Genomic DNA, 12643 nt, shown 5'->3' on the forward strand with positions numbered 1-12643 from the left:
ATTGGCACAGGACAGAGCAGAGTTTAGGGCTGTTGTACATAGGGTCGCTATGAGTCACAAGTGACTCGATGGCACATAACAACAACAACAACAATAGGACAGCGTTCAGATCTCTGGTTCACAGCATTGCTCTGAGTTGTACTTGACTTGATGGCACCTTGACAACAACAACAACAACAACAGAGGGAGCTCTGGTCGCCTACTGGGAAGAAGCTGCACTGCCATCCTAAAGGCACGAGGTTCTACTCCAACAGCTGCTCTAGGGAGAGAAGGCTGGGCAACCTCCTCCTCTGCAATTTACTGCCTCTGAAAACCTGCCGGGGGGTCACCAATGAGCTAGTAGTTCCAACTCAAAGGTCCTCAACAACAACAACAATGGAGAAGAGACTGTGGTGCCTTGGCTGCTGGTGACCCTTCGCTTAGCAAGATCTACCTTTAGTCTGGTTTGGGAGGATCTGGGGCCAGCAAAAGAAATTAGGGGTCTTGATTTAAGGGCAGAAATAGGAGTACTCCATTTTGAACATCAAGCAACGAAACTGCACTAATTCTATCCTTGACTCCCTTTAAAACCAGGGCTCCATCCCCTCAAGTTCACTGCCTAGTGCCAAGCTGGGTCCTGACTGCCAGGCCTTGACTCAGAAATGCCTGGGCCCTGTGTGGTGGGGGCTTGCCAGGGATGTTTGAAAACAGGAGCAACTATATCATTTATGGGGTCCAGTGTAAAATGTGAATGGGTGCCCCTTGTTCGAAAAGGAAGGATTTCAAGACAGTGAAGGCTAAGCATTTAGCCAAGCTCAGAGCTCTGGTAGGTGCAGGGTCTCCTGTGGCCATGCAAATCACTCACAGAGCCAGCCCTGTTGAAAGACTTCCTGTGCTCAGCTTGACAGACACTTGCAGGGGAATGAACGGTCCTGGAGGAACTTCCTGTCCCCATGGAATCTGCCGGCAGAAGGCAGGGTGAACTCTAAGGTCCTGGTGGCTGGCAGGCCTCTGCTCCGCCGTAGAGGGCTGGGGGTTCCTTTGGGGAGGGGCACAGACCACCTTCCAGGTATGTCCTAGAACACATCACACAGGATCTGCTGACCCTCTCTTGGGGCCCTGTGGAGCAGTTGTGGCCTGGGAATGACAGCTACTAGTGTCCTTTTCTGGAAGGGATTATACTGAGGGGCTGTGTCAGAGGCTGTAAAGGGGCTTAGAGGCAAGTCAGCAGTCCTCATCGGTGCTGCCCCTCACTGGGAGCAGAGCCTTTAGTAACCTTCTCCTCTGCCTCTCAGACTCAGTTTCCTCATCTGTATATAGGGTTCACGGATCCCACCTGAAGGCTCTGTTACAAGCTTGGCATATTGTATGTTTTCATTAACACCCAGAGAGCCTGGGGCACTGTGGGGACTTAAGAAGAGGCAGCAAATACAGAATATATTTTTAGGAATCTCTGTGGGAAAGGCAGAATCCACTTGGAGACAAGGTGGTCTCCCCGCCTCCTGCAGGGAGATGTGTTGAGGGCTGGTGACTGCTGGAGAGAGTGACCCTGTGTCCCTGGACAACTTTTGGGAGGAGTGGACTGGCCCAGGGCCCCACCCATGCACACCTGGGCCCCGGGGTCTTGGCGCAGAGCAGTGATGGCGTCATCATTCTTTCCGAATGATCGTTAATTATCGTCGAGAAAAAGCAGCAGCTGTGGGATTTGGGCCTTTTCTCTCCCGTTCCTTTTCTTTTTCTTTTGTCTTTTAATGAGTTGGTGTGATGCGCAGGGGCCTGTGGGAGAGGGAACCTGCTCCCCTTTGAAGGACAAGGCGTCTCCTGTTCCTGACTCACCGCTGTGTTCTGGCCCTCAAGCATGCACCTTGCCTGTTAAAACTGTCCCAGGCACCGCCCCTCCCCGGGAGGGTGGGCCACCCACCCCACCCTTCGTGTTTGGGAGGCTGACTCAGCGGTGAGGTCACCCCTTGGCTTAGTTCTCACACAAGCACCTTCTTGCCTGGCCTGCTGGTCTCCCTCTGCACCCTCGCTCCACCTGGCTGGGACCCTGGGCTAAGCGTCTAGGAGTGGGCTGCCCGGCAACCCTGGCTCTCATCCACTGCTGGCTGAAAGCTCACCTGGCTCTGGTGTGTCTGGTGGGGGTAATAAGATGAGGAAGACCCAGTCCTCACCGTTGTCAGGTGCCACTGAGTCAAGCTCAACTCTGTGAACAACAGATTTGAACCCTGGTCTATCCTGTGTCATCCTTGTCATCTCTGACCTACTTGAGCCCGTTGCTGCGGTCACTGTGTCAGTCCACCTCATTGAGGGTCTTCCTCTCCTTTGCTGACCTTTCAAGCATGATGTCCTTTTCCAAGGAATAGTTTCTCCTAACAACATGCCCAAAGTATGTGAGCTGAAGTGTCACCATCCTTGTCTTCGAACGCTGCACAAGACCATTATTGTAGACATAGATAATAGTAAAATGTGTATGAGGTTCTAAGGCGGGGTGTGTGGGAGCAAAGGGGTGAGGATGGGCAGGAAGGGCCATCATAGGATCGCACAATTTAACGGGTGGAGGGAGGGGTGCAAAAAGGAAATGGGAAAGATCCAGTGTGAAAAAGAATGCATATGAACTTTGTAAGTAAACCAGTATAAAAGATAAATTTTCTTAAAAAAAAAAGAGCATTCTCACTGCACTTTCTCCAAGACAGAAGAATAGGAATTCCAGAACATTTGTATGTATAACATTTATATGTATAATAATACATATACAAAATCGATCCCTAGACTGAACACAGTGAACACAGGCCATGGGAAATATGTGCTCAAACACATCCAAGTACTACAGGGTCACATGTGGGTGCTGAGGTGGGAGCCCCTGATTGCCTCAGAGGTCTGGGCAGGCTTTTTGGGAAGGTGATGTTGGCCATGAATCTGGAAGAACCTATCATTCAGAGGGAACAGCATGTGTGCAAAGGCCCAGAGACAAAAAGGAGTATGTTTATAACAAGGAGGAGGACAAAGCAGAGATAGGAGAGGGAGGGCTTGAAGGCCATGCCAAAGACCTCGGACTAGACCAGTAGGGTCCACAAAGGGCTTACGGCGGGGAGTGGTGTGGTCAGAGCCAGTGTTACAGGTGTGGGGAGAGATGGATGGATGGTGGAGAAGGCAGGGAGAGGACCCGGGATGGCTGAGAGGAGGACAGAGAGGTGGACTTAGCGAGCCCAGGGCTTAGCAGACAATGCCCCTCTCTGCTCCTTGACCTCAGTGCCGTTTTGTTTCTCCATGCTGTTTGCTCACCTGGTGTGTAACCCCTTACATCATACCCCAAAGGACAATCTCGCCCACCTTTGCGTTTGAGTCTCCCACCTGCCCTCCTGTGGGGTGAGCAGGGATGAGTACGGAGCCCATCTTACAGATGGGAGCATTGACTCACGGAGGCTGTGATGCCCCCACACTCTACTGCTCTCCTTCACGGCAGTGTGGGTACCTTCCACTTACCTAGGGCAACACAGAGACCATTATGGCCCCAAGTCAAACATCACGGGTTCAGCACTGAGATTCCGCCTTCTTGGACAAGTCAACTGACTGCTTTGTGTATTGGACCTGAAAACCGAGATCTTGCCACTGAGGAGGGGTGTGAGACTTAAAGGGGGGAAGCAAACAGCTGACACAAGTCAATGGAGTTAATAATGTGTTAGCAGAAGTCCCTGGCAGCACAAACAGTTAAGTCTTAAGCACTTGACTAGTAGCCAAAGGTTGGCAGTTTGAATCCCCCTAGAGGCACTTTGGAAGAAAGACCTGATGATAAAATCATTGGCAAGCAGCGTTAGTTCATTCTGTTGTGGGAGGGCCCCATGTACCATCGTTACTAAGATCCACTTTTCAGGTGGTTGGGTTTTTTGATCCCTCTCCCCCCCTTTTACCTTTTAACAAGTGGAGCAAGGCCACGGAGGTGAGAACTCTTCCACCCACAGTAAACATGACAAATAAATGCTAGTTGTTTTTAGTTGCCGTCTAATTAATTGCAACTTACAGGCGCTCTGTGTGTGCAGAGTGGAACAGCCTGATTAGCTCTCACGGCTGAGAGAGGTCGTGGAGATGAGGTTCTGGCTTGGCTTGAGAATTGGGAAAGGTGACTCGGAGCTCCAGGCCTGTTGGCCAGGCCCTGGGGGCCAGTGCTTAGGTTCCCCGGACCAGACTGACCAGAGGTGGTTTGGTGACCTAAGAGGCTTCTTTGGGAGACTTTAAGGGTCAGACATCAACCCATGAGCAACAGGAGAAGAAGGTGGAGTTATCAGGGAACAGTGTGACAGAAGGCATGACTCAGGTGCCTTTGGGGAACAGAGAGTTTGCAAAGTGGGAATTTGGGGGAGATGAAGCTAGAGTGTGGGGCATCGAACACCAAGCCAAGGAGGAGCACTTGGTCCTGGGGTGATGGCAGTCCCAAGGGTCTGAGGCTCTGACAGAGCAGTACATGGGCATCTTCCTGTGGGATGGTGGTATGGGGAAGACAGGGGGCAGGGAGGCCAGTCAGAGGCTGTTGCAACCAGGGTTCCTCCCACCCGGCCAGTTTCCTGCACCCCATCCTGCATACCCACACCTCCTCTCTTTCCTATCTCCCATCTACTCTGTCAAACCAGTAGAAGGGATTGGGAAAGAGTTGTGGGACAGGGGTGGGAAGGCTGAGAGACACCCCTTCCTTCCTCTTAGTCACCTCCTCTAACTTTCAGCACAATCTTTCAAACCTTAGTCACACCAGAGATTATCATTCCTGCCCTTAGCACCCAGGAAAACTGAGGCAGACTGCCAAGGGCAGGGAGGTTGCCTTCCAGTTGTTCCTTTCCTGGGCACTGGCACTCAGAGAATGAGCTGCAAGCCAGCCATGTCCTCCCACCACCAAGATTTCCAAATGCCTCTGAACTCTTCGGACAGAACCGGATGAGTGCTGGGGGATCAGAACTGTGACTTTAACCATATAGACCTTGATCCAAATCCCAGCTCCGCCTCAGCGTGACATTGGACAAGTCCCCTGGACCTCAATTTTCTTGTCCTTAAATAAGGGTAATGAAAATTGTCCTAGTAAAGAACCTAGTTGTTGTTATGTGTTGTCAAGACTGATCTGTAGCTGATTCTCCAGTAGGTTTTCAGAGCAGTAAACTGCAAGGGAGGAGATCGCCTATCTTTCTCCCACGGAGCAACTGGTAGATTCAAACCGTGTGCCTTTGGGTTGGCAGCACAGCTCCTTACCACTAGGCCACCAGAGCTCCTTATAGGCTCATAAGCTCCCTAGTAGCAAGTAAGCACATAGTAGGCTTGCGATAAACATCAGTTTCTTCCTTTCCAGACATGAGAGGAGAGTATATGAGGCATGTGCTTTGTGCTTAGAGTTCCCGGTAGAGTTGGGACCCAGCAACACTCTTGAGACAATTAGACACACTGATGAAGCTGAATGGCATCATCAGACTTTGCCCATGCCGTGGAAACAGCAGCTTGCATCCCACTCCTCTGTGACTCCTGAAAGTAATCACCAAGTCTCCCAGCACTTGCGGATAGTTCCTTGTACAGGCCAGGTCCTACCACAGGGCCTTTGCACAGGCAGTTCTTTCTATCTAGAACTCTATTAGAGACTCCCCTGCTAACTGGCTATGCCAACCCACTGAAATCTAAATGTTATTCCAGAGGATGGTCACCACAGCCACTGTCAGAGCTTAGAGAGTTTTCACCCAGTTTTTGCAACATCCCAAGAAGATTCTTAATAGTCTAAGAGGTATCAGGAAACTCTTCAGGTAAGATTCAATTAATTCATTTTCATTAAAAATGAAATGAAAATCACCTGGTGTTTTGGTGGATGGAGGACAAAGGATCCCTCCAAGGATCTCCAAGGATCTCTGCCACCAAGGAAAGAGAACAGTCTGTGTGTCCCCACGATCTTGGGTTCTAGAAAGCTTCCCTGCTCCCAGAAAGGATGGCTATGTCCCTATTTGGTGTGCCCACAGAGCTGGGAACTCGTTCCAGCAGAATCTTGTCACATTGCTTTGCAATGACCTGGTCACATGCCTTTCTGCTCTATTGAACACATCTTGGCCGCTCATCTCCATGGCAGTTTATCTCCACGGCCAATCTCTCCCAGAAGGTTGGCGATTTGTAGCACACAGATGTCAACCTAGCCGTGAATATGGGTCACAGCTTGCGCCGCATTCCCATAGTTCTTTACCCACAAATGCTTTCGTGTCCTGGTTTTGTTTTTAAATCAACTTAATTGAGGTGTAATTCACATTCTATGGAATTCATCTGCTGCTATATTTAAGGTGGCGCCTCTCTGACAGTTCTTTTCTACCAGTGGCTCTGAAGAGAAAGTCAATCTCTTTCCTGGGCTGTTTACAACCTCTGAAAACCTACTGGAGCATGTGCTTGAGTCAGTTCCAACTTGACAGCAAGAAGTTTAGCTTTGAAGTCTATGAACTAAGGAGCAACCCAGGAGACCCTTTAGAAATAGGATGGTAGAATTTGTTCATACATATTTTCTTTGTGTTATCAGAAGGTATCAAACGTTGGGGCAAAAAAGATACAGTGCTGGGTAAAAGAGAAAGACCATCAACAGTTGGTGCAGAGATTGCAACAGTGGGCTTGTGCATGGCAGAGGGTGTGAGGAGGTCACAGGATAGGGCAAGATTTCAATCTGTTCTTCATAGTTGTCTCAATGGCACCAAATGACGAGAAGAATACATAACTCAACGGGCTTCTGTAAATGTGCACAATTGTACAACAAGTGTTAAGATATTTCCAGCACCTCCAAAAGTTCACTCGTATTCCTCTACCGTGGCTGCAGGTAACTACTGATTTCTGTTGCTGTCGTTTATTTGCATTTCCTAGGATTTAAAATAGATTTCCATTTATACAAAAAGAGACTGTGTTCATTGATGCCTGGCTATTTTCAATGAGTGTAACACTTTTGAGGTTCATGTCTTGGTATTGTGTTCTTTTTGTTTGCTGAGCGTATGGATATAACACAGCTTGCTCATCCAGCCCCCTGTTGAACGATATTTTGATGGTATCTTTTTTTTAAATTATGAACAGCTCTGCTATGATATTTTGATACACATCTTTGTGTGGACATGTTTTTAATGCACTTAGGCAGGTATTTAGGTCTAGAATTATTGAGAAAGCTTGTTCAACCTTTTTCCAAAGAGGCTGTACCATTTTCAAAGCACTGGTAAAGAAAAGGAAGCTCTGGTGGCTTGGTGGTAAGGAGTTGCACTGCCAATGCAAAGGTATGTGGTTCAAATCTACCAGCTTTTCTATGGGAGAAAGATGCATTATCTCCTCCAGTGTGATTTACTGCTTTTGCAAATCGACTGGAGGGTCAGCTATTGTTCAGTCTGATTGACGGTACACAATAACAGTGAAGAAAGAGGAGAACTCTTGTCATCTAGTCTGTAGGGAGTCTTTCTGCTTAACCTCTGCCTTTTTTGGCAGTTCGAATCCACCAGTGGCTCTGAGGGAGAAAGATGGGCAGCCCCCTCAGCCTCGTAAACCCTTTGGAGGACTGGTTATGAACAGGTTCTAACTTGATGGCAATCAATGAGCTTTTGAGTCAAAAAGAACAACACAGGAGAAGACTCACACTTTCTTATTTCAAAACCTACTGTGTAGCTAGTGTCAGTCAAAACCACTTGATGCTAGTACACTGAGTGACAGACACATAGACCAAAGGAACAGGACTGAAAAGGAGGAAGTAAACCCATCCACTGTTGATCTTTGATTAACAGCCTAAAAGCTCTGAAGTGAGGAAGGCAGCCTCTTTAACAAGTGGTGCTGGCAAGATTGGATATCCAGCTGAAGAGAAAGGAAACAAGATTCTCACCTTTCACCATACAGAAAAGCTAACTCAGGATGGATAAAAGACATAAATGCAAAATCTACCATTATAAAAAAGCATGAGCAAAACTAGGGGCCCACATCAATGGCATATGTAGACAATCAGACGTTAACAAAAATTGCTCAGACAAAAGAAGGTAAATGAGATGAAAGGGATTTTGTAAAAATGAATAAATTCTTAAACACAACAAAAGACTTCTACAAAAGGGTAAAAAGAAAACCTAAACCTATTGAATGGATAAAAATATTTGGCAGTGATATGTTGGACAAGAGACTTCTCTATAAAGTTTATGGAAAACTCTAACACCTTAAAAACAAAAAGAGAAAAAAATCCAATTTAAAAATGAGCAGAGTACAGGAAAAGACAATTCATCACAGATGACATTCAGACAGCCAATAAGCACATGAAGAAATGATCAAGATCATAAATTATTCAACTCAATTCAATTCACATTCTATGAAATAAACCTACTGCTAATCTTAAGGTAACACATCTCTAACAGTTCTGTTCTAGCAGTGGCAAGAATCTGCAGTCAACTTCTGACCTCCCTAAGCAGGTAGTCAGGAATGCGCCCTGTCTCTATACCTTTTCAATCTCTATGCGGACCAGATTATTCAGGAGGCTGGGCTTTATGAGGAAGAATGTGACATCAGGATTGGAGGAAGATAAGTCAACAACCTACGATATGCAGATGATACAATCTTGCTTGCTGAAACCAAGGAAGACCTGAAGCGTTACTGCAGAAGGTCAAAAACTATAGTCTTCAATATGGATTGAAGCTCAGCATCAAGAAGACAAAGATTCTCACCACTGGGCCAATTGGCAGCACCGTGATGGATGGAGAAGAGATTGAGGTTGTTAACAATTACAGCTTGTTTGGTTCCACAATCAACACTCTTGGTACCAACAGTTAGGAAACCAAAAGATGAATAACATTAGGAAAGTCTGCTGTCAGGGACCTCTCCAGAGAACTGAGAGGCAACAATGTCAGTCTAGAGACTAAGAAGCTTCATGCTGTGGTCTTTGAAATTACTTGCTATGCATCAGAGGGCTGGACAATGACTAAGGATGACAGAAGAATTGATGCCTTTGAGTTGTGGTGCTGGAGAAGTCTTGAACATACCATAGACTCCTAAGAAAACAAATAGGTCTGTTTTGGAGAAGGTGAAACCAAGTTTCTCCTTGGAGGCTAGGATTTTGAAGCTCCATCTCACATTCTTTGGGCACATAGCCAGAAGGAACCAGTCCTTGGAGAAGGACATCAAGCTCGGAAGCGGAGAGGGACAGCGCAAGAGAGGAAGACCCCAGATGAGATGGATTGATACAGTAACTGGGACAATGGGGATTGGTGTGTCAGAATCAGTGATACTGGTTCAGGACAGGGTGGGTTTCAAAGCTGTTGTACATATGGTCTCTATGAGTTGTAGGCAACTTGACAGCCACATAACAACAACAACAACAACAACAACAACAAATTGCAAGAAAGAAGATTGTCTGTCTTTCTTCTTCGGAGGCATTGGTGGATCCAAACCTCCAGAGACGAACCATTTTGAGTTAGTATCTTAACTCTTTAAGAGGCTAGGCTATCAGAGATCTCTCATTAGCTGTTGTTGTTAGATGCCATCAAGTACTATGATATATAGCGACCCTATGAACGATGGATCTTCACCTTATCTTATCCTGTGCCTTCCTTAGCAGTTCTGATATATTTGAGCCTATTGTGGCTGTCACTGTGTCAATCCATCTTGCTGGGGGTCTTCCTTTCTTTCACTGACTCTCACTTTCTTTCACTGACCTTTCCAAGCATGATGCTCCTCTCCAAGGACTGGTCTCTCCTAAACACATGTCCCAATAGGTGAGTCCTCCAAAGAGTGTCCTGAATGCACTTTCTCAAGACTTTTTGTTCTTTTGTCAGTCCATGAGATATTCAGCACTCTTCTCCAACACCACAGTTTGTTGTTGTTGCTGTTATGTGCCGTCGAGTAGCCTGCGACTCATAGCGACCCTATGTACAACAGCCCCAAACTCCGCTCTGTCCTGTGCCAATCGCACTGTCTCTGACACTCCCATCCCAATTATCCCAGTCACTGAATCAATCCACCTCATAGAAGGCCTTCCTCTCCTGCGCTGTCCCTCCACCCTCCCAAGCATGATGTCCCTCTCTAAGGACCGGTCTCTCCTCACAACATGTCCAAAGTACGTTAGACAGAGCCTCAGAATTCTTGCCTCCAAGAAGCCACCCGGTTTAACCCTTTCCAGGACAAATCTGTTTGTTTTCCTAGCAGTCCAGATTAAAATAAAAACAACAGTGAGATATCATCTCATTCTAGCAATAATAGCAAAGTTCCAAAAAAACCAGAAAACAACAAACAGTGATGAGAGTGTGGTGGTGGTTGTTATGTGCCTTGGAGTTGCCTTGTACTTCATAGCTACTCTATGTGCAGCAGCTATGAACACTGCCCTATCATGAACAAGTCTCACCATCTCCGACAGACCCAATCCCACTTCTCCAGTCAATCCATCTGATCCTGGGCCTTCCTGTCCTGTGTCTTCCTGCACCCTTCCAAACATGATGTACTTCTTCAAGTATTGGTTCCTCCTGGCTATGTGCCCAAAATATGTAAGATGGAACTTCCAAATCTTTGCCTCCAGAGAGAAGCTTGGTTTCACTCTTTCCAGGACTGACTGGTTTGTTCTCCTGGTGGTCCAAGATGTGTTCAAAATTCTTCTCCGGCACTGCAACTCAAAGGCATCAATTTTCTTCTATTATCCTTCATCATCGTCTAGCTCTCTGATGCATAGCAAGTAATTGTGAAGACCATGGCCTGTCTCAGACATGTCTTAGTCTCCAGACTGACATTGTTGTTCTTCAGTACTCTAGAGACGTCCCTGACAGCAAACTTTCTCCACACAATTTGTCTTTTGATTTCCTGACTGCTGGTGCCGAGAGTGGAACCAAGCAGCTGAAGTTGTTAACAATCTCAATCTCTTCACTGTCTATCATGGGTGCTACCAATTGGCCCAGTGGCGAGAATCTTTGTCTATGTTGAGCTTCAATCTATATTCAAGACTACAGTCCTTGACCTTATGTAGAAAAGCCTCAGTTTCAGCTTGTGCCATCTGCATAATGCAGGTTGTTGATGAGTTTTCCTCCAATCCTGATGCCACATTCTTTCTTGTAAAGTCCAATCTCCTGAATGATCTGTTATGTATATAGATTGATAAGGTATGGAAATAGGATGCATCCTTTATGCACACTTTTCCTGATTCTGAACCATGCCGTGTTTCCCTCCTCTTTTCTGATTACTGCTTCCTGATCCAAGTACAGGTTTCATGAACACAATTAAGTCTTTTGGAATTCCCATTCTTCTCAAGGTTAGCCACAAGTTGTGATCCACACAGTCAAATGCCTTTACATAGTCAATGAAACACAGATATACATTTCTCTAATACTCTCTGCTTTTGGCCAAGATCCATCTAACTTTGGGTAGATTGGAATTCACATATATTTTGGGCAGAATGTGTAACTACTGTGGAAAACAGTTTGACACCTGCTTAAAAAGTTAGAAATATAATTTGATCAAATAATTCCACTATTAAGCTCAAGAATTAACTAGTGCAACAAGAACACACACACACACACACACACACACACACATACATATGAATACTCATGGTCATTGTAACATTATTTACAAAAGTAAAGAGATGGAAAAAAGTTTTTATTTTGTTTTGATGATTGGTATGGCACATACACACAATAGAATACTGCTGCTGTTGTTATTTTTATTAGGTGTCAAGAGAGTCCTTCAGTTTTGTGACTCAAGACTTGAATTTATTCTTCATTTCTCTCAGTTTGAGAATACTGTGCATGTCCTTTAATTTTCTAACTCCAGCTCTTTGCATATTTTATTAAAATACTTTGTCTTCTTGAGATTTCCTTTCAAATCTTCTGCTCAGTCTTCTTCAGCATTTCTTCCCTTTGATTTGGCAGCTCTACATTCTGTTGCTGCACTGCAATCCCAAGGACACATGGTTCAAATCCACCAGCTGTTCTGTGGGAGAAGGATGGGCAGACTCACCCCACATGAATAACTGCCTCTGAAAACCCGCTGGAGGGTCAGGTATTGGTCAGTTCTCAAATGATGACACACAACAACAACAACAATAACTACATTCTAGTGTAAGTTTCAGAGTCTCTTCTGACATCCAATTTGGTGTTCTTTTTTCCCCTCTGCTTTTAATGACCTTTTGCTTTCTTCATGGATAATATTCTTGATATATCGTACCCAACCTTTTTATAATGAATTTTAAAATGTATCAAAGCTATTATTAATAAAGTTTTATAATTCAGGTATGATTAATTCACAGTCATATTTTGGTTCTTTTAGGCTTGCTTAACTTTTCTTCAGTTTCAGATTGAACTTGGACATGAGTAACTGATGTCAGCTCCTGATCTTGTTTGACTGCTGCTGGTTGATATTGAGCTTCTCCATTGTTTTTTTCCACGGAGGTAGCAAACTGATTTCTGTGTATTCCATCAGGTGAGGTACTACTATTTTATTATTTAAGATAGTTTTTAAAAAGATATTTGAAGCAGTCATCAGAACAGAGCAAGGAAACACTGCATGGTTCAAAATTGGGAAGGGTATGCGTCAAGGATGTGTCCTGTCTCCATATCTTTTCAATCTATATGTGGAACAGATTATCCGGGAGGCTGGGCTCTATGAGGAGAAGTGTGGCATCAGGATCGGAGGTAGACTAATCGACAATCTGCATTATGCACATGACACAACCCTG

This window comes from Elephantulus edwardii, unplaced genomic scaffold (assembly GCF_000299155.1).
Source record: "Elephantulus edwardii isolate Elephantulus edwardi_28Jun2011 unplaced genomic scaffold, EleEdw1.0 scaffold00028, whole genome shotgun sequence".
NCBI classification, from domain to species: domain Eukaryota; kingdom Metazoa; phylum Chordata; class Mammalia; order Macroscelidea; family Macroscelididae; genus Elephantulus; species Elephantulus edwardii.